The sequence below is a fragment of the Mus musculus genome, chromosome 13 (genome assembly GCF_000001635.26).
Source record: "Mus musculus strain C57BL/6J chromosome 13, GRCm38.p6 C57BL/6J".
Classification (NCBI taxonomy): domain Eukaryota; kingdom Metazoa; phylum Chordata; class Mammalia; order Rodentia; family Muridae; genus Mus; species Mus musculus.
Window position 1 is genome coordinate 41,483,336 of NC_000079.6, and position 22,448 is coordinate 41,505,783.

At 43.3% G+C, this 22,448-nt stretch overlaps 1 protein-coding gene and 1 long non-coding RNA gene across 6 annotated transcripts in view; one reads left to right on the plus strand and one right to left on the minus strand.

Annotated features, from left to right (window-relative positions):
- Nedd9 (neural precursor cell expressed, developmentally down-regulated gene 9) overlaps nucleotides 1–4,027 on the minus strand; it is a 177,447-nt gene extending 173,420 nt beyond the window's left edge. Inside the window, exon 1 of one of the 2 annotated variants that reach the window (NM_001111324.2) lies at nucleotides 3,822–4,025. The gene's annotated coding sequence lies outside the window, so the exon portion shown is untranslated. Of the gene's footprint in view, nucleotides 1–3,821 lie in introns of both variants that reach the window. The other variant, XM_030247179.1, reaches the window with a different exon arrangement.
- Gm32401 overlaps nucleotides 3,576–22,448 on the plus strand; it is a 38,177-nt gene continuing 19,304 nt past the window's right edge. For 2 of the 4 annotated variants that reach the window (XR_873290.2, XR_001780921.2), the window contains exons 1-2: nucleotides 3,576–3,883; nucleotides 18,283–18,555. This is a non-coding gene — a long non-coding RNA (predicted gene, 32401). Of the gene's footprint in view, nucleotides 3,884–13,406; nucleotides 13,489–18,282; nucleotides 18,556–22,448 lie in introns of all 4 variants that reach the window. The other 2 variants (XR_873291.2, XR_873289.2) reach the window with 2 other exon arrangements.

Genomic DNA, 22,448 nt, shown 5'->3' on the forward strand with positions numbered 1-22,448 from the left:
CAGTACCACTGAAAGCTATATAATGGTTACCATGCTGTGTATAGGTGTTAGAATGTGTTTCCCATGATCAAGTCCCTTAGATTTGTTGCCCCTGATAGATAGTAAAGTCTGTAAAGTTAAAAAAAAAATCTTTGCTCCTTTTCTTAGTATATTCTAATCTGTTTTGACAGGGAAAATTTAAATGAGATTGACATTAGCCTAACTCACAGTATTTTCGGAGGTGTGCAATTTACCATAAATCCTTCAGTTACTTTTTCTTGGACTTTCTATTCTGCCTCCATATACGATTGGCTTGAGGATGGGGCTTGTCTGCCAACTTCATGCTACATTCCCAGGACCTAGAACATTACTCGAATCATACTAGGCCCTCAACAACTGTGAAAATACCAAGTTTCTGAAAAGCAAAACAGTATCTGAGACAGATCATCTTATACATCAACTTGGCTATCCTAAAGGTACCTTACTCTGGATATACTTGTGTATATATAAGATGGTCCTCAATTTACAAAGGCCCAAATGAAGCCTTTTTAACTCTCTTATGGGGTAATAGTGATGCACACTCAGTAGAAACCACACTTGGGCTTTTGAGTGTGGATCCTGGGCCTGTCTCTGTGTGTTCCGATCCGCTCTCGTGATGCTGGGCAGCAGCAGGGAGCCACAGCTTCTGGCCAGTCCATGACTATGGCTTGCTGAAGCCGTGTCCCTTGGTGTGACCCAAGGCTCTGGCCCACCACTCTGCTTCTCAGGGCAGGGCCACACAGAGCTACCCACAGTCTTGCTTCCTCTACATGTTTCCTCTCACTGCAAATGAGGCTGTGGGTGGGGAATTCAGAGTCATTGAAAGTAGTCGGAAGGTTATGAGAGCTTCACAGGCCATACGGTCGGATGATGGCGTGGTAGCAGAGCAGCCACCCTGGGCAGCAGGGATAGGCAACTGCAGAGAACACATCACTGGGAAACTCCCAAGAGAGCACCTTACGAGATCTGGCTCTCCCTAGCATCAAGCAAAGTGACCAGCACTTCTGATCTGATCTGCTGCTCTAGGCCCTGGGCTTTGAGAAGGGAGGGACTTACGTGGGTCCCTTCACTGAGGGTTTATGGGTTTTGTGTGATGGAGAAGTGGATGAAAAAAAAAGCAAAAGCTGTACTTTCCTCAAACCTGCATTGGTTGGGCAGGGTGAAGTCTTTATTTTTCTCAGTTCTCATCTGTCTATTTATCTATCCATAAATAGACAGCATATGAGAGAGAGTCAGAGACAGAGAGACAGAGATAGAGAGACAGAGAAAGAAAGAGAGAGATGGGTCAGGGATAACATTTTTGAATGAGGCCTCACAGATCATGCTGATACACACTGAAAATTGTTGCTGAGACTAAAATCAATAGACCAAAACAATGAAATGGCAAAATAAAAATTTTTATATGACTCAACTGGATTCAGACCCAAGCTGCTATCTTGTACCATGTAAAACGATGCTATGTTCCACACTAGAAATTTCATCCGGGTGATTTGTGGGGGGGGGGGGGGGGGGGACAGATCACCAGCAAAGGAAAGGCAGCATCTGTAGCAGGATATGTCCTTTTGGAGAAATGTGTCATGCATGTCACAAGGAGCTTTTCCTGAGGTTGTTCATGTGCTCTCTTTCCGGAATGACACCAGATGGGTGATGAGTGCCACCCACCCCTACCCACGACTGCATCCCTTGAATAGATAGGAGAGATCTCAGAACCAAAACGCCTCAAGTCAAGGGCAGTTGGCCACTGGATAGTAGTCATGTGCTGAATAATGTTTGTCAGTGATGGGCTAAGTATACAATCCTGTCTCATCACATTCTGGTGGAGCTGAAAAAGTCTTGCTCCTGGTTAGATCACAGTCACCATGCCATCCTATACCACATTTTTCATCTGTGCAGAGAGGGACTGAGTGAGTCAACTGCCAATCAGATCCAAGCCTGGCATACCCAACCTGAGTGCAGTACGTGGTACCTGATAATAACAAGTCACCTACCTGCTGCTGGTTTAGGCAATGACTATCCCGTACATTTTTATCATTGGAAGGCTCATTGTTACAATACAATTTGACTGCAAAATATTCTACCACATGACCCCAGCAGCAGCCTTCCTTGTTCCCTGCAACCCCTTGATACAATCTCTAGTGCTTGCTGTAATTTTGTGTTAATTTGTTCATCATAGCTGCAGGAGCAAGAGGCTGTACCACACAGATACCCTAGAGCGCCTACAGCAGCGGATCTCAAGCTTCCTTAATGCTGTGACCCTTTAATGCAGTTTCTCATGTTGTAGTGATCCCCAACCATAAAATTGAGTTGGGTGCTACTTCATAACTGGAATTTTGCTACTGCTATGAATCATATTGTAAATATCTGATATGCAGGATATCTGATATGCTATGACCCTGTGAAAGGGTTGTTTGAACCCCTAAAGGGATTGAGAACTGTTGCTTACACCATCTTAAACGCTGCCTCCCCGTTTCCCCATTCCTGCTCAATCTTGTCTTTTCCATCTCTCTGTGCTCTCTTCATTTGACGGCAGATCTCTCTTCTCGGAGCTTTGTGTGGCTGATCTCTCTGCCCCCCGACTGCTACTTGAACCCCTCCTTTTTAATCCAGTTTTTATCTCCATGCTTTTTATGGACCCTTACTGATTCCAAGGAAGGTTCATTTTTTCCCAGAATATATTCTGGCCTTCATCACATTTGGGGTTCAGAACACAATACCTCAAAAAGGTGACTGTAGGAATCCACCAAAATATGCCATCTAAAATATGCCCCTATGACATGTTGTATATTTTAAGGGGTTATTTTAAGAAATCACAGATATGGAACCATTGACACTTGCTTGTTCATATAAGAAACTACAACTTTTAAAAAAATCTCATTTATGAGTGCGTGTCATTGTCCGCACCAGGAAGATGTTAATCATCTTCCATAGAGATTCTAACCCATGGAGAAGGTACCTGGTGCGTCTGAGTTAACATCGCCTTCCTGTCATTGCAAATGGCATTCTCCAGGACATCAAGGACATGCAGGCTTGTCTCCATTGCCATGTTATTGACCCAGCACCTGCTAGAAATCCAGACCCCTAGATTGCTCCCTGCAGTTAAGGACTGATTATACATGAGCCTCAGTCACCTGTCTGATGCTCTGAGTCTTCTAGCTTTATGTAACATATAATTAAATCTATTTTCTCTGGCTAATAGGCCAAGCTAATTCACAGACTACCCAGGAAAAGAACTTTGAAGTATAGAAGAAAGCAAATCTTCCTTCCTTGAATTAATTAATGTCTACTTCTCTCCTGCTATATAAGCTCGTTCCTGTCTAGGTTTTGACTTAAAATAGGGCTGGCAATTGTGAGCACTCTCTAGATAGTTGTCATATAAATTAACTTACTGATGACATATGGCAGGACTCTTGCAGTCACAATTTCTAGCCCCGCCCCCCACAAACGACACAAACAACTGTAATCTATGCTTAAAGGACCGAAATAATCAAAGAGCTTTATCTCCTTCAGGGTAAGTTCTGTGAAGACATCACGAAGGGAGGAGCCCTATACATACACACCAAGCAGCACTGAAATAGGAAGGTTTAAACGGTAGAAATCATCAGACTCTTTATGACCTAGAAACAGCCACTCCAGGTCTGCTCCAGGTCAAACTGCCTCCAGGGCAGGCTGAACCCTCCCTTCCACTGTTAAGGGGTGTTAACTGGAGACATGGCCGGATGTCTGACACCAACACAGGAAGTAAGAATCTGAATGCATGCCAGCCCTACCCTCACCCCAAGCCACAGCAAGGGGCTGGCACTCACCTGAACGCAGAACCGCAGTGGACAGACCATCTTGTGACCCTGGACACCCTGATCTCTTCTAGGTAGGCAGGCAGGGATGGGAACTCGTCCCTCTGTGTCCTTATGCTTCTCTCTCTGCAGATCCCCTCCTTGCATCTAAGGGCAGCTGACAGCTCTTCTCTACTGAGCAACCACACCCGTCGGATGTTCGTGGCCTGTGCATGTGTGGGGTTTTTCCTTCCGGTTGCTGAGAGGCGATGTTGTCTCAATTCATTTCCGCTCTGTACTGCTGCCACCACCTCCTCCCTCTCCTCCTGCTCTTCCCCCTCCTCCTCTTCTTCATCCCTCCTCCTCTTCCCCCTCTTTGTCCTCCTTCTCCCTCCTCATTTTTCTACTTCTCTTTCTCTGTCAGACTGTCCAATAAGTTGAGAAGATGTTATAATTTTGAGTAGGTAGCAAAACTATTTCTTTTCTGTAATCTTTTCTGTGGTTTGAAACAGGAGTGATCTTGACGTTGAGTTTAAATTCACTTGAAGTGGCCTTTTGGAGTTGCATTGCAGGAAAATATAGGCTATTTAAAAAGCCATTTGGTTTGGTATTTTTTTGTTGTTGTTTATATGGACTACATTTGTTCTGAAGGTTTCTACTGTAAATTGACATGGGACATTCTGACATATAGTAAGTACTTATGGTATTTGTGGCATATAGTAGGCAATGACTTAGGGGCTATATCCTCACTGGAGAACCTCCAACTTACAATGAAGTAAGAATAAAAACACTTGAACCAGTGGGAGGGAAGTGGAAAGCCACCTGGTCCTAACCCCTTTTCTTCTTCTCTACTTCTAAGCAGCAGGTAAGTGAGCCACTGGATCAGTCATGTTTTATGTTGCACGCTTTTGTGCCTCAGTGTCCTCTTCTGAGCAACAGGAAACATTGTGGAGTGTTCTGAGTATTGAATGGGTTAGCATCTGGCATAAAATAAGGACTACATGAGTGCTTGCTGTTATTATCAGGGTCAATTCTATATCTTTTGATCTGGGTTTTCATTTTCTTCTTCCCTGTTTCCTATTCCTGAGAGTCGCCTAGGGAATTACTTGGGGAGATAGCAGATTGAGAGAAAAGAGAAGGAGTATTTGAATGACAAATGCTCTTAAACATGTATGGATGCCTGGTGTTCCTCTTTGGTGCCAAGCTGCTATGGTGAGATTTCCCCCCATGAGGAGGGACCTCCCACCTTCCCTCCTCATGAGGTTCTAATGGCAAGCCAAAGTGAACCCTAGGGAACCAGAGAGTTTATTTGGGTTACTTACAGAGTATGGAAGAGGGGTGAGGGGCAGGCATGTAGGCGAGCTTAAAGCAACCACACGGGAAGGTCTGTATCCAACATGGATGATGGTCATCCCAGGGCTGTGTGGATACAGACCCCTCCCCTAGTCCTTCTCTACCTGCATGTATGTTCTAGCCCCTTCTTGAGACCTTTGGAACCATATGCAGTTAGGACTGAATTTCATGAAACTGGTTGGGAGAAGTAACTAGATACTCAAGAGTATCCCATGACTCTCCCATCCTCCACCTTCTATGAGGGAAACTCAGTAGTCAACCAGCCCAGTCTAAGATTGCAAAAATTCTCACTGAAGATATTCTACCCATAAACAGACACCACTTTGGGCGAATAGAGAAATACAACTCAGCTCGAGACTTGCAGAGTGATTTATAAACACACCAACACCTACATCTCCATCTATTCTCCCACATGTGTCTGAAGTGAATCAGATAACTTCCTCTTACAAATAATTCTTGAGCACAAGCTATGAATCCAGACCTCATCTGAGTTCTGAGTAGATTACTCATCTGGCAAGTTGTTGTTGTTGTTTAATAGCACAGAGTTTTCATAATGAGCTGGTGGTACAGAGAAAAAGGCCTGTGCATATTTTGTCTAAGTATCCCTGTATGCATTTCTTGTTATTAAAGGATTACTTTTTCATTGGACATTTAATCATGATGTGTAATTTAAATGTCTGAACATTAGGATGTAATTTACAGATTTATAGTATATCAAATGTCAGCAGAGTCTCCTTGTAAATCAGTGCTACACATATGTGGGTGCTGGCTCAGTAGGGAACGTGCTTGCCAGGCAGATGTGACGACACCCACATAAAAACCAGATGTGGCAGCTCATGTCTGTAACGCTGATACTTAACAGTGGACAGGCTAGTGGACAGGGGTTGGCATCTGGTCAGTCAGTCTAGCTGAACTGGTGAGCAATAAGTTCAGTGAGAGACCCTGTCTCAAAACATAAGTTGGAAAGTGATAAAGGAATATACTCAACTTCAACCTCTGGCCTCCACATATGTACTCATGAGGAAGCACACCTGAACACACACACACACGCACACGCACACGCACACGCACACACACACAGGCATATATAATCCCCATACATACCTCTCAGACCAGAGAGAGAGAGGATGCTTCTTTAAAGGCAACTGATGAACTGAGAATTTGTTCCAAAAAAACCATATCAGAATTATTTTAGAAAAACAATTTTTTTTCACAGTTGATAAGATGTAGAATTTCTGTATGTGGTTTCTTACTTGGGTTCTTGGATTTTTACCTTCTTTTTTTTTTGTTTTGTTTTGTTGTTTCTCTTCTGTTTGGTTAGTGGCAGGTCAAGCTGCTTGTCAAAAATAATTATGAACTACAGATGGTTCTCACAAAAATAAACAAGCAAGAAATGTCTAACCACTTGGGGCAGTGAAGACAGTGTTTGCGTTTCCATCCATGCTTAAGCACGCTCTCTGGCTGCTTTAATTGGCTTCTTGGTGCTGTCCCGTTGGCTGACATCTCAGTGAACACCATGAAATGGTTTACAACTCTCCGCTACATAGCAGCTAACCTCAGACAGCAGGTCTGTCTTTGTCATGGATGTTTGGTCTAAGGGAGAAATGTACGGAATTAGGAGGAAGGGGACAGAGATAAACACTAGAGATAAAGGGGCTAATTGAGGTGTAGCCGTGTAGGCAGGCGTATGTGTGTGTGCACATACGATTCCCACTCGTTTGGCTCCTTTCCTTCCACAATTGAAAACATTCCAAGCCACTGGAAATCTGCTCCCCACTGAAGAATTCAAATAAGTATGCTCAAGTGTTGGTTTGGCAAATTCATTAACAACGAAGTTCTCCATCATTTTCTTACCTGATCCCTGCTCAGGCATGGGAGACAGTGTTGTGCTGTTCCTTTTTAGTTGCAGAAAACTAAAGTCAAGATCTAGCCTCTTCTCTCCTCCTTCCGTGCCCATGTGATCCTGCACGCTCCCTGCTCCTTCTGGGCCCATGTGATCCTGCACGCTCCCTGCTCCTTCCATACGCATTTGTGATGCCTTAGTTCACTCGGCCCTGACTCCACCTCAGTGAAGACATAGACTCAGCATAGACTCAGCAAGGCCATTACCCGAATGTGCTGCTGCAAATTTGTGTATTAGAAACGCAGTCCTCAACCTCACAGAGTGTTGGTCATTTGGAGGTGGTTGAGATTAGATGAGACTTTGAGGAAGGGTCCCCTTTGATGGTGTTAATGGCTTCATAAAAACAGGAGAGGCCCAGGCTAGCACTGTGTTCTGCCTCCCATAGCAATTACCTACAACTGAAGACTCACTGGCCAATCAACTTCTATTCTCTATAAATCTTATTTACGGCTTTGGAGAATGTCACTGTTTCTTGAATTGTACTAATCACTCTGCCTAGTCTGTACTCCTCTCAACTGTAGCATCACACATCACTCCTTTAGAAGGATATCAGTGGTCACCATTTTCAGGAATGGTTATTAGGTTATTAGGTTATTAGGTTATTAGGAGGTAGGTGGCATTTGCAAAGATGAAACTGTCCTGGCTTAGAGGCCAGTGTGTGAGGAAGCAAGGGCACAGAAGAGAGCAGAGGGGAGACCGACTTCTTTATAAGAGACAATGGGTAGGAGTCTAAAGGATTCTGATTCATTGAGAGCACTTCTCTTTGCTTTTAGACTTCTAGCAAACACTAATTTCTTTGTAACTTGTATTTTGCTTTATTGTTTTAATATCTTTCTGTACCTTTTTTGCTTCTTTAAAAAAACCAACAACATCACATTAACATGATAAAAAGAAATGATATGAACACTTTCATTCTAAAATTAGCCTTTACTAGGTTGTAATTCTACTTTGTATGGGATTTGAAAGCCAACTACTGATGGACAGGCCTTCTCCAGTGAAATATAAGTCCAACATTTAAAATTTACCAATGCTGTAAATTTTCTTAAAATCACTCACTTCGTTACTGAATAGTAAACATTTTTGACTTCTGAAAAAAAATAAAAATATTATTACCGATTATTTTTCTATAATTCTTAAATCAAATTTTAAATCCCACACTTAATAAATTCCTCTTGTAACAAGCTAATCTGGTAAACCAAGTTTCAGTTCCACTGACTATCGGCCCTAATTTCAGTTCTCTTGTGCCTTTTGCTGACAACAAACCCTTGCTTTCTGTTTCAGATACAATCTCCTGGGACCCTCCCCACGTATTTATAGAAACATACGCAGCATTGTGAATTTACAGTCGTGCATGTACACTCTTGTGCATATCCAGTGTCAATGTACAGTCTTGCCCTTGAAGCGCCATGCAAACAGAGCATGAAATGAAACCGTCACACCCTATTTCTGAGAGCAGGGAACCCAGCGGCCATTCTGGTTCCACCAGCAGTCACCTGAAGGCAACTTACTCTTAAGACTAGGAAAGGCCAGAGCTGCATAGCTGCTTTCAAGGGCTCGAAAGGTTGAGTTCCTCTGTTTCCCTGGCCTCTGCTCGTTTGTCTTGTGACTACTCAGAAATGAAGACGGCAATCCATCTGTGTCAACTCTGAAAAGAGATGCCCAGATCCAGCACTGAGGAGCACCCTCATCTGATAGAACCATTTGATAGATTTTCCTGCTTTGCCTACTTGACTATGCAACTAAAAAGTGTCAAACCACACCTCCTGTCTGCCACACACATCTGTAATCCCTGGTGCCACTCCAGGCACCGAAAGGGACTGCCAGCTGCTGTGCTGGACATACATGTCTACTTTCCCCTCCGTCTCTCCCCTCTCCTTTTCATGTGACACGCTCATCCCTCTGACTCCGTCATCACCATCCCAGGAGAAATGATTACCGCTTTTAAATTGAGATATTTTTAACTAATAACCCCAGTAGCATCTGTTTATTCTGTTTAGTCTGCATGGAGTGATTTAGAATAAGATAATAGCAATTTCAATAGAATCCAACCTATTCTTTTCTTTCTGTCACTTCACTGTCACAGAAACAAAGCTCTTTGTCTACATCCTCCCTGTATGTATCCCTCCCTTGCATACTCTCTGCTGGCTTTGTCTTCTCGTCTCCCTTTATATCCAGTTTTCTGTACCTCTGCTTCTTCTTTTCCACCCCCTTTCTCCCCAGTGCACTCCTTTCATCTGGATCCATGCCTCTAACCCCTGGCTCTTCACCCGTGTTCTTCCTAATTGCATCCTTGGTAATCCTGATGATGGGGATACTAGAGGGGGTTTATGTTTATACAGTACTATGAAGGGCTGGGCAGTGTCAGTGGTTAAGGACTTGCCTACCATTCATAAGATCCCTTCCCCCCTGAGTATTTTATAAAAATATAAGGAGAGGAGGAATATGTTTGGTGAATGTGTAGCCAGGTGTTGGGGAAGGGGGTGCCTCCGTGGGCACATGCATCCCTTCCCCCTGAGGGACAAGCCACATGACGGTATAGTATAGAATAAAGTTTATTCAGGGCATGGGGTGGGGGTGGGGGGAATTGAGAGGGTAGTAGAGACAGAGAAAGGCAGAAAGAGAGAGTAAATGAGTAGAGGCTGGCCATGAACATGTGGAGAGAGAAGAGGGAGGGGGATGGGGGGGGGCAGGAGCAAGAGAGCAAGAGAGAGAGGAGGGGGCAAGCAGCCCCTTTTATAGTGAGCCAGGCACACCTGGATGTTGCCAGATAACTGTGGGGCACAACCTAGACTAAATGCCAACACCCCCACCCCAGTTCAATCCCTAGCCCTGAAACAAAAAGGAAGGGCCAAGAACTGCTTTCTTTTATAGACACCTGGCAGCCTTGGTCCTCTCCTCCTTGGGCCAGTTAAGGCTCTTCCTTTGCCTGTTGCCTAAGTTTCACTGTTAGGCCCAACATGTTCATTGTTTCTCCTGCTCTTGGTGGGGGTGCTCATGGTATCCAGACCAGAAAAAGCCTCTCTGCATGCTCTCTCCATTCCCACCCTTCTCCATTCCCACCCATCTCCATTCACAGCCTTGCCCTCAGGTGCAAAACCCTGCACTCCAGTGAGCTGGGCAGGGCAAGGCACTGGCAACACAAAGTCTAACTTAAGTTCATACATGTCATAATAAATAAAAGTTGTTTCCAGTTGCTTTGTCAAAAAATAAATAAATAAACCTCAAACCATATTAACCCCTTAGGCTTCTCTGTGCCCACCTGTGCCACCACTCAGTTTACACTTGTATTGCTTGGACTACTACAGCAATTCTTAGCTGTGATGGCCATTTTCTAATGTCCATACTGAGAAGGGCGTGCAGCAGGTACAACGACCTGGGATATTTGTGTTTCTCTAAGCTTCAGTTGTTGAAAGGCACCTTTCATTGTGATTAAAGTTTGTTACGGATGGTGGTTAAGGCATGAAGGTGTCACCCCTCTGACTGCTCTTGTGCCCATATAAAAGAGTTCCAGAGGAGCTTGTTAGGCCCTTACAACTGGTGGCCACGCCACTGGAAAGTATCACCTGTGATGCCAGGAGTCTATCCAGACCAGCCAGCATCATGACCATGAAGTTCCTACTGTTTATACACTTCCCAGTCTAAGCTATGGGTGCAGCTTGACAGGACAACAAGCCTTTGGGAGACATTAACTGAAGAAGCATCTCCATGGTGCTCGATATTCCCAGACATGTCCTCCCTCTTTAAAGATGTCTACCAGGCCCTTGCTCCTTACAAGATGAAACTGAAATGACTCAGCTCCTCCAAACCCATGTTATTTGCTTAGGTTCTCACTAGCCTTGTCCACATTCACCAGTAGCCTTCATCTTCCTATAACATGGAACACACTGTTCTCATGTATTCTGTGACCTCTCATAATTATAGCATGGCCTTAAAAGCCCTCCATCCTTCTCTTTCTGGCAACATGGCCGTGTATGGCCTTCAACATCCCATGTCCCGAAGAATTATCTTTTTCCTCCATCTCGGTCATTTCATTCATCACAAAATGTCACAATGGTGCCTTTGTCTCCTGTTTGCAAGGCTTCTAAGGCCAAGAAACTGTTGCTTATTTATCCTCATTGACTGAATAACGTTTTACAATGCAGTCCTTAGATTTACCTAGTATCCTGGTCAGCTATAGACCCTTTGGCTGAACTGTGGAATTGCTAAATCTGTTTGCATGGGGTGCAGGATGCTCTTGGGCAGTTCCCACATGTTGGAGAACACATATTTGGAATCTAGTAAACATTTGATAAATAGAACCATGATTGAAACTACTAAGATCTCTACTAAAAATCTACCCTCTTTCCCCCTGTCTGGTTTAGTAGCTTATCACATGACAGACCCAGGTATTTGGCTCCACATAGATCAAAGTGGCTTGGTGGGAAACAGCTTTGCATTATTCTCTAACTGAGTCATGCAAAGTTTCCAATGTCCTGTCCAAATGCCAAATTGCATTTAGGGTCACTTGAGTCTAGAAGATGGTAGGCTGTGATAAGGACTCAGACATTCTTGCTCAATTGGGAAACTGGTATTCGTGAGCATACTCTAGATTTTTAGCTCAGCCAAGCCATGTTCTTAAGTAATTCACAAGGGTCTTCTAATGAACAGTCAGCTCTCTTTACTGTGCTTATCAGCAATAACGATAACTCTATTCTGGTTAATAGTCCTTTCCTGGTGACTCTGGTGGGCTGTGAATAGGCCTTGGAGAGCTTTTCAGGTTGTAGGTGAGGCCTTCGAGCAACTGTGAGGATGGACAAGGCATGGCCACAGCATCTCTAATGCCTTTTGAAGTATCCCTTTAATGTTAGCCTCTATCATCACCATGAGACACTGTTGTAAAATGCACCATGTCAAGAAACATCACAAAACTTAGGTTATGCTAAAGACCTGGGAAGGCACAAAGGATACTTAAAAGGCTGGTTTGTTAGCAAAGGGGCAAACTATTTTAAAAGGCAGTACTGAGTCAACACACCTACCTCTGGCTATATAACCAAAGGACCTGACATCGCTAGGTTAGAAAGTCCTCTCTGCTCCCAAATTCATGCAACATATTTCACAATAGCAAAAGTATGGGACCTTCCTAAGAATCATTAGTGGGTGAACAGATAGAGGAAAAGTGGTACCTATGCACTGTGTAGTAGTGACAGACCTAGAAGGAGGAGTCTTTCTTTTGTGATGACATGGATGGAGAATATTACAACAGTGAAATAAGCCAGACATAGGCCAAAAACCCACCCATTCTCATTAATATGTATTGAACTTATAGAAACAAGGTCGAAGGTTGCTTATCAGGGCTGAAGATGTTGTCCAAAGACCAGAAAGTCATGAACAGGAAAAATAAGTAAATACAGTAAATATTCAAGGTAATGAGTATGGTAACTGGCTTGATATCATTCTACAGGATGGTGTATACCACACCATACTATCACTATAATTATATATGGCTGTTATTAGTTATATACAATGATGAAATTAAAAAATGACTACATGTAATAAAAGTATATAATACAGTAGAACCTCACGTAGATGTTGTGAATACAGACCTTAGACCTGAGAGGTGGATCAGAAGACGGAGACAGTAGGAGTGACTTGCTATCACTCTGGGTTTTCCCTTTGTATAATAGTTGAGAGCTGTACATCAATACAGAATGGTTATTAAATCACCTCCTAGATAGTTCATTATGCTGCAGCAGCCAAACAGAGCATGAGGGGCCCTTGTTTTAGTATGAATTACATATTCTTTAGTATCTTCATTTTTTATTCATCTCTCAAATAACATATTCTTAATGATGAGACCACAGAGCCTTAATCATCCATAAAAGATGCTGTATTCAACATTATATCAAAGTACACATTCCTTTAGACATTTCCTCATGTGTATTCAGTGTGATCTAATATAATGTTTAGGTTTTTAATGCTCCTATATCGAGTTACCATAGACACAGCAGCCTAACACAGCACGTATTCATTGTCTTATATGTCTGAGGGTTAGAAGTCTAACACAAATCTAACTGAGTGAAGTTGGGGTGTGGACGTGGCAGGACTCCTCTACTCTAGATGGGGGATAATCTGTTTCCTCCTCTTTCTCCACATTGCTTCGCTCAATGTTCCCTTCCTCCATCTCTATAGCCTCTAGTCTCTACATTGCCTCTCACACCACCTTTTGCTGGCCACATCTCCTCTTTACTACAGCTGGGGAAATTTGAATCTTATTTTAAGGACCTTTGCCATCATACCAGACTAACATGAATAGCAGAGATGCCCATCTCTAGGTTTCTAATTTAGTTACAACTGCAAAATCTCCACATATTTGCATGTTACAGGAATCAGGACATGGACACATTTATGGCCATCATTCTGCCTGTCACATGTGGAGACAAGACAAGGAATATTGTTGGAGATTAAGTGAGTTATTCCAGGTTACAAAGCTGATCAACACATTTGTTAAACTCGGGGGAGCGGGGCAATATCTGGTGTAATCAGACTCTTAACCAATGACATCTTATGATAAAAGAAGAATGTTATAGAAGAGAGCAGTGGGTTTGAAAGAACTTAAACCAAGCCTTCCAGATGTAAACACTGGAAGATGAGAGGATCTGGTTTAGTCAGCTCATAGTTAGAAGTCCTGAATATTCTTACTGTGTAGAAGTAGTCCACTGGGTTATGTACCTGGCTGTGGGCTGACTCATGGATAGCTGTCTTTACAACCAACTAGGTTTTCTGGTCCTAGCAGCCAGGATCATGGAGATCAAATAGAATTAACTGCATGTGACAAATTAAGAAGTAGTGGTGAGCCGGGCGTAGTGGCACACACCTTTAATCCCAGCACTTGGGAGGCAGAGGCAGGCGGATTTCTGAGTTCAAGGCCAGCCTGGTCTACAGAGTGAGTTCAGGACAGCCAAGGCTACACAGAGAAACCCCGTCTCGAAAAACCAAAAAAAAAAAAAAAAAAAAAAAAAGAAGTAGTGGTGAAAGATAAACAGTGTTTAAATAAAAACCCACAAAAAGAGAAAAGAAAGGTCACTATATAATGCGGAAGGAATTTAATTTAGGAAAATATTATAACAACTATAGAACTATAGATACCTTTAAGCCCAACATCAGGGCACCTAATTATATAAACCAAGTACTAATACATTTAAAGGGGGTGAGTATGACCAAGATTCTTTGTATACATGTACAAAATTGCTAAAGAATATATAGACAATATTCAAAACTAAATAGCTGTAAAAGAACAGGCAGGGTATGGTACAACTCTGGATCAAGTCTCTAACACCCATTTCTAGTAATGGGTTGGTGACCCAGACAGAAAGTCAACAAAGAAACACATGATTTGAACTTCTCCCTAGACCAAAGGGATAAAAATGCATCTGCATATAAGAAATTACTTGTGGCCACTTATCTCAGAGGAGGGCTTCAAGCAAAGCTTCTCTTCTCATTACACCCCTGCACATACCGATGCTGAACTTAGCCGAGAGCCACAACAAGGCTTCTCCAGTCAGATGGAAAGGGGGTGGGAGGGAGGGAAAAAGAATGGTCCCCAGGGCTAAAGCTGAACACAGGCATTTTGAAAAGAGTTTAGGTAATCACGCTCAGTGCTTCAAGGCTCTAATTGCCGATCTTTACAAAAGAGGCCACCCAAGCCTATGGAAGTTCACGTTTTATACCATTTTTTATCAGTAAGCAGGACCACAGCTTTCTCCCACAACCCACACAGGACAATCAAGCCTTTGGAAGAACTAATGTTGATAGGTCTGAACTGAATGCATATGTTTATGTAGCTGCATTAGCCCCGAACGAGGGAGTAGGGGTGGTCTCCTTAACTGGGAGAAAAATGACTCTCAACACGATCCAGAGGTAAATCACTCCCTTGGATTCCCTTAGCCTGCCTCTACTACCTTCTCCATCTTGGTAGAGGAAACACTTCTGTGGAGGCCTCATCTGATGTGCCCTATAAAAATGTGTGCTAAGATGCCAAGCTTCAAGAGGCCAAGATGGAACTCAAAGAGAGTATTCTACTGGGCCAATTTGACTGTCAATCTAGGGACAAAAGCTGGTTTCTGTTTTATCACACTGGAGGAAATGGCTAGCTAATTGGCAGAGAGTCCTAGCATATTGTTGCTGGAGATAATCTGCTGTAGTGGTGGGAAAAATTGTTATATATACGTAGACTCTTGGGTGAGCTATGTGTCCTTAGGGGTGTGAGAGAGAGAGAGAGAGAGAGAGAGGGAGGGAGAGAGAGAGAGAGAGAGAGAGAGAGAGAGAGAGAGAGAGAGAGAGCTTGAATGTGCACATGCATGTTCATGCACATACACACACATACAATGCCAGGGATCAAAACCAGGGCCTCTCTGCACTACAGGAGTTCTCCAGTGCTCTATCACTGAGCTACATCTCTAGCCCTTTGTGGGCTCCATTGTATTTCTAGGAAGAATTCCCATGGGGCGCTGTCTCTCAGGTTTTCTATTGTGGTAATTAATGGCTGTACTCAGTTTTACTCTAAAACACATCAAAGGCTTTATGCAATCAATGAAGACATTTTTTTTGAGCAATCATCTCTCTGTTCACTGGTAATGAACTGGTAAGTGAGAATATCCAGGGGAGAGGTCTTTGTTCCGGATATGTAAACACTCAACTTATAATGAATTAGAAGAATCTGCTGCATTATGGTGAAGCTCTGAGGATGAATAGGATAGTCAGGGGCTAATTTGCTAGTTCTGTAAAAGTATGTTAGCTTCTCTAGTTCTAAATTCCCTCCTGATTGGAAAGCAATTATAATAGCTTTAGGCAGCACACTCTTAGCTGTAGCCAAATGACAATAAATAAACAACAACAACAACAGACCTTCCTATCTTTGAGGTTCTGCACACTGCTTTTAAAAAGACTTTAGTCATTGTAGTGCTGGGCCCTCATTCATGCTAGGAAAATGCTCTACCACCAACCTGTATTTCCTTAACCACTACGATGTTTTAAAAAATATACATTTATTATTATTAATGTGTGTATAATGTGTATATGTGATTATAATACCCAAGTAGAGAGCACTGAACAGTTTTGTGGAATCAGCTCTCTCCTCTCTCATTTCACCTTTGTGTGGGTCCCAGGTATTGAACTTGAGTCACCAAGCTTGTGCAGGAAGCATCCTTATCTGCAGAGCCATCCCATCCTCTGTGGTCTCTTAGAAAGGATTCCTTTCCTAGAAGCTCTTACCTTCTGGCCCTCATTCCCCAGCAGGTATATCCTGAACTCTGAAGAGCTCAAAAATGTGTCACAAATCTGTTCCAGATCCAGCCAACCACAAAGCAGGGAAGTGGGTATAACTTGATTTAGCCAGCCAATTTTTGCATCATAGAGATAAGGAATTTCGTGATTTCTGGACCACAAACCTACTCTCTCCCAAAAACAGCTCAGGTTCCTTCAGAGGGAAAAAGAGGGAGCTGTTGAACAAGAAACCAGTAGTGCCTGTGATGAGGCAGGATTTCCAAATTATGTCAATGCTGACAAATGAGTGATGGGGTAGACCCATATGTTGGTAGTCTCACAGACTGAGGAAGACGGATGCTTCTCTATGGCATGTTCCTTGGTGGATGTCAGAGGTTTTGTCATGTCACATTCCACACAGGTTGGACGGAAAACCACACTTACCTTGATGGTTCACTCTGCAAACCAAACGTACTAGTGCATACAAAATATCCAGCTACATGCCTTAGGAACTAAGAGATGCTACGCCCTTCCTCGAAGGCTCCCTGTCACTGACAGCTAACTTTGGTAATAGACATGTCAATCAATCCATATTCAGATGGACTAACAAGGTTCATTACAGCTTCCTGGGAGAATTGGTCATTCTCTGGTTACTCTCTGGTTGCTAAGAAGCACCAAAGCCTTCAAACTACTATGGATGGCTGCCCTTTTCTCTTACCGTATACTTCTGCAGGAACATTCTATTTGATGGCTCCTTTCTGACACTCTCCTTTGCCTTATGGTCTTTCGTCTTCTCATGGTCACTCTCCTATCATCTCTCCAGTGACTTCTTTCCTATGCCTTTACAAGACCTTTCTCTTCCTCCTCCTCCTCTTCCTCCTCCTTCTTTTCCTCCTCCTCTTCTCCTGCTATTCTTCCCGTTTTTCTTGTCCTCCTCAGTTTCTCTTGCTTTCCCCAGAACTGACTTCTCTATCCCTGATCTTTGCTCGTCTCAATTCCCAATCTAAGATTCTCCTTCCTAAGCATTCAGCTCCTATTTAGTCAACATCTATTTATAGAATGCCTGCTCTCTTCCTGGCATTATTTTTTTATTTGCTGGAGATATAAACAAAATAGGCTGATTTCTGTCTTTGTGAAATTCATATCCAGGTGATTCACCTAATGTTGAAAAATCAGAAAGAACATTTCTTATGCTAAGTGGAATGATTGTTGTAGATCAGGGCAAGCATGAATCACAGAAAACTTGTGCTCATTCTGGAGACACAGATAATGACGTTTTAACAATATATCACTGAGACAAACCAAGGACCAAACATGGCCAGTATCAGAGAAAGAGTGAAGCAAGGGCACAGGGTGAGGAAATCCTACTGCCATCTGCAAGGGATCTTCAGATCACCAGTGTGAAGCAATAAGCAAGAGGAAGGAAATATGGTAAGAGAGGTAGCAAGGACGAGGTTGGGGTGGGCGGCATGGATCTGTGGGCATTGGGTACAGTGTTAGGTGTGGATGTCCATGAGTATTATGTGGAGTCACTGCATGTTTTAAGGATAAGATACAACTTATACTCAAGAGGCCACCAGGATAGTCAGAGCCAGAGGTGATGAAGGCAGGTTGGCAGCAGTGAAACGCTTAAAGATGAAAGAAGGAAGCCTACGATTGGGCCCTAAGACCCATTAGATTTAAAAAGCAAAGGAAAGCAGGATTCAGATTAGAGATGGAGTTGTCATTTCTAGAGAGGAGATGACCAAGGAAAAGCTAGTGAGAATGGGACTATAGACTTCATTTGGAGATGGCGGTTATTAGATACTGATGGGATAAATATATAAATGTGGGGTTTTATGGAAGAAGTCATGGCAGGAGTTAGAAGTATGAGAATCAGCAATTTGGTGATGACATAAGAGACAGTTTTTCTAGGTCCAATCCCAGGGGAATTGCTCATGGACTGTAGAGACAAATGATGTCTAAGAATCAGGTGTGATAACTCAAAGCTGTCTGCAGGAAAGGAAGACCAACATGAACATTGAAGATGGGCCCCCAATGGACACGTCTGCAATGTGTGAGGATCATTAAGGAAGAGGGGCAGAACGATGTCAATGGCCAGAGGCCCAGGAAGTCAGCTGTGAGACTGTGTCTCCCAGACAGAAACCCCACCCAAGATACCTCGACAATATGGTTGCCAGAATAAGACCCGAACAAGGGCAAAAGCAATCGTCACACCAACCAAAAAGAGGGAAATATCTCAGAGCTCCACTCACAGATGAAGAATTACAGGTAACCTGCCGAGAGAGGGAGAATGTGTCTCCTGAAGGCGTGAGCTCCAAAATTGGTTATTGAATACCAAGTGGTCATCTCTGAAATCATGCACATGCAAGCAACATTAAACAGGCTCATCATGTTATATTTATATATTTATGTATTTTTGTGTGTGTGTGTAAAACAGAAAATGGGGGCCATGAATTTGAGAGAGATTTCAAGGAGACATGGGAAGGGCTAGAAGGAGGGAAAATGGGAAAGGTAAGAGGGAGAAAAGAAAAGAATATAGGCATGGTGGCTTATACCTATAAACCCAGTACTTGGGGAGCTGAGGCAGATACACAGTTCTGTGAGTTGGAGACCAGCCTGAGCTACGGAGTAAGACACTCTTACAGAAGACTACAATTCAGGGCTACAGATGCCCAAGGCTCTGCATCCAATCTCCTGCATCACATAAAACAAGCAAGAGCAAAAAGCAAGCAATCAAGTTTTGTTGCCAATGGGAGCAGAAGAACGGGTGGTAGACAAAGGAGGTGAATACACACTGGTCACGGGGTTGTTCTCCCTTAGCCAAGAGACCTAATATTCCCGAATGATGAAAGAAGCACTCTAACAGAAAGTTCACACGCTGGCAGCTACCTCTCCCAGCCCCAGACACAGACAGCTTAATGATGCAGGAGGGGCAGAGGGAATTATTCGAATGGAGTTCCTGAGCCAGCAGAAGGGAGCCGGACACAGGAAGCTAGCAGAGAGGTTGGCTTCTAAACAGTAGAAGGGTAGCTTTTCAGGCGTGGGAATGGAAGTTTAGGCTCGCACACATCTATATTGTCTTCAGAGTGCTTCTGCTTTTTCTGTGAGACAGGAAACCCAGCTATCAGCTAAGATTGAAATCTATACCCAGGGAGGAGGCACAGGTTTAAGGAGGAGAGTCAGGTCGTGAAACAGCCTGTGAGGGGTGCAGTCGGGTGTAAGTGGGAATGGGCCAAGCAAACAATGGGTGGAGTGGGATCCTGGCTCAGTAGCGCTCAATGTATTCCAGATCTACAATCTATTTTGGCGTGCCAACATTTCTCCTGAGATCCAAGCTCAGTCTATTCCTGGGATTTATGAGGCTATCTAAACCTCCATTTCTGAAGTAGGAGGCTAGCAGTTGTCCCTGACTCTCCCTGCAACCAGTTGGTGACCAAAATTTCATCATTACTACACTTTCAATGCATTTGGGCTTTCCCTCTGTAATCAGCCCCTCCCCCATTGTTGACTGAGGTAGGTTAAGTAGGTTGTCACGATGTGGCTGCTTAAAGTCTCATCCTCTCAGGCTGAACATCTTTAGAGTTCACCTCAGTAAACATGGAAGCCAGATTCACTCCATGTGGAAAATGACAGGAAATATTCTTTGGGGGATAACAGTAATAGTTAACATTTTAATACTATCAATTTGAGCTGCCCACGAGAGATGCAGTGGAATGCTGACTAGTTCCTCTGATACACATCAGGCCTGATACCATTCTACTAGTAACTAGGAGGTGTGTGCCTGGTCCAGTGAGTGATCAACTCATCCCAGATTCTTAAGCCTCAGTAAGCCAAGAGCCAGGCTTTATATTCTATGCTTTAAAACAAACAAACAAACGACCACCGACATGATGCCAATCAATCCTTCCACAATACTTCATGTTCAGGATGAAAGGTTGAGGAACAGGCCCATGCTAGTGGTTTTAATAGAGTGTACTAACCGTTATAATAATGAATATAGATATATGAGTGCATGATAGCACTTGGTAATCAAGAAGTGCATACTTGATTTTAAATATGCTATAAAGCCTGGAAAGAATTGTAAGAGAGGAGTGACTTGATTTTGTGCAACATGCTGACTAATGTGTCAGCTGATGATGCTAATGATGTGTCAGCTGCTATCTAGGCACAACGGTGAACAGTGGGCAAGGAAACCAAGCATTCACCAAAGCCAGAGATGTAGGAAAACAAATGGGTCGAGCACTCTCAAACACACAGGTAGCCTGGATGATCCCGAGAGACTGTTAAAGGAGAAGGGGACTTTTGAATCATGTGAATACTTGGGAGAGGTACTTTCTGGGATCAGGGAACCACAAAGCAGCATCCTTGAGATGGAGACCAGCAGAGAAGCAGGATCGGTCCACCAAGTCATAATGAACGTAAGAGGAGGTCAGACATGTTATTGATGGAGGTCAGAAGAACAGCTTGGTCCAAATCACATGGGGTCTTCAAAATTTGTGATCAAAAGCTTGCCTTTGAATTTTTTATTTAGACACACCTTAATATTTAAGAGGTAGTACAGTCTCTTGATACATACTTTTTGTATACTAGGAATGATAGTACTGTGAACATTTTCTTTTTAAATAGTTTCATACACATTTAGAATGTATTGTGACCATATTCAGCTACCATTACCCTTCCATCCCTCTTCCACTCCTGATGACTCTCTTTCTTCCTCCCAACTAGTTCTCCTCCTACCCTATATCTTCTGTTTGTTTATTTGTTCATTCATTCATTAATTCATTCATCCATTCATATTTGTGAGTCTTATTTCAGGTAGCCGTAGTTGCTGTGTGTTTACAATGGCTGTGGCCATGCTGTACCCAGAAGAAAGTATTTTATAGTGTTCTCCACCCTCTGGCTTACAATCCTTCCACCCCATTCTGGGATGTTCCCTAAGCCTTGGAAGGAATGATACGGATTTCCTGCTTAGGGCTGAACACTCAATAGTGACTTATTCTCTGACCCAGGCTGAGGGCTTGGTTATAAACATAAGTATTTAGGAGGCAGTTTGGCTACAATCCATTTAGTAGAACATTCAATGGGACATTATCTCCTCCCAGCTGTGATTTCCCCAGCCAGGTTTACAGTACCAGACATGCATCCCCTCCCATGAAGCAGGCTTCTAATTCAGTGGGAAAGTGGTTGGTTACACCCTAAGCAGCCAGACATCTATTGCGCTAGTGTGAAGCTCTTTCCTGGTAAATCAGTGTTGTAGCACACAAGGACCACAGTTGGAAAATTTGTTGCCTTTTCTCTCAGCCTCTCTAGTACTTTTGGGCTGTATGAACAATAGCCAGCAGGGAGGAAACTTCCACACAGAGAAGCAAGCCATTCTTTTAGAAAGATGGCTAACACTGTGATGTAGACTTGGAGAGAATGTGGATTCCACAGGCATGCTCAGTGAACATGTTTGCAGAGTGTGCAAAATGGCTCAGAGAGGAAAGAGATACTCCTTTGCAATGGTGACAATTGACAGCCGAGGAGAGACCAAAGTCAGACTCACTCTGCCAAATGAAGCTATAGAGAAGTGAGATTTGACTCAACTAGCACCCACCTCTCTTGAGGTGGGGCATGAACAGGAGGCTAAGTTTTCTAATTGACTATTCTCCACAATGGAACCCTCAATGTTTTAGACCAAAATCGGTTTCTGGGGGTTTAATGCTGTGAGAGTCATCTTGGAATTTTGGGTTGCCACCATAGGCATATGCTGTGTGATTTTTAAATTCAAATGTTGTGAAGACTTCCAAGCAGGCCTAGGCCTCCTTCCAAAAGAAATTAAGATGCCACACCTGACAGTCTAAGTTCTAACCTAACCCTTGTTTATTCTTTGTGCCTTCAAAAACTAAGGCTGATATATCTATATCCCAAGCACATGGGGCTTCGGGATTTTCCAGCATGGATCCAGCTAGCCAGGTCTCCTAAGGATCTTGCTCTTTGCTGAGGCTGGTTGTAAATATTGCTACAACATTTAAGATAAAGCAGGCATTGAGGCGACCCTCTCAGCTGCAATCTTCATTTGTATTTGAATGCAAATGAGTTTCAGATCCTTCTTGAGAGAAAATTTTAGCTGGGACCAGTGGACATTCTGGCCTCAGAATGGGGGGCAAAGGGCCTGGGGG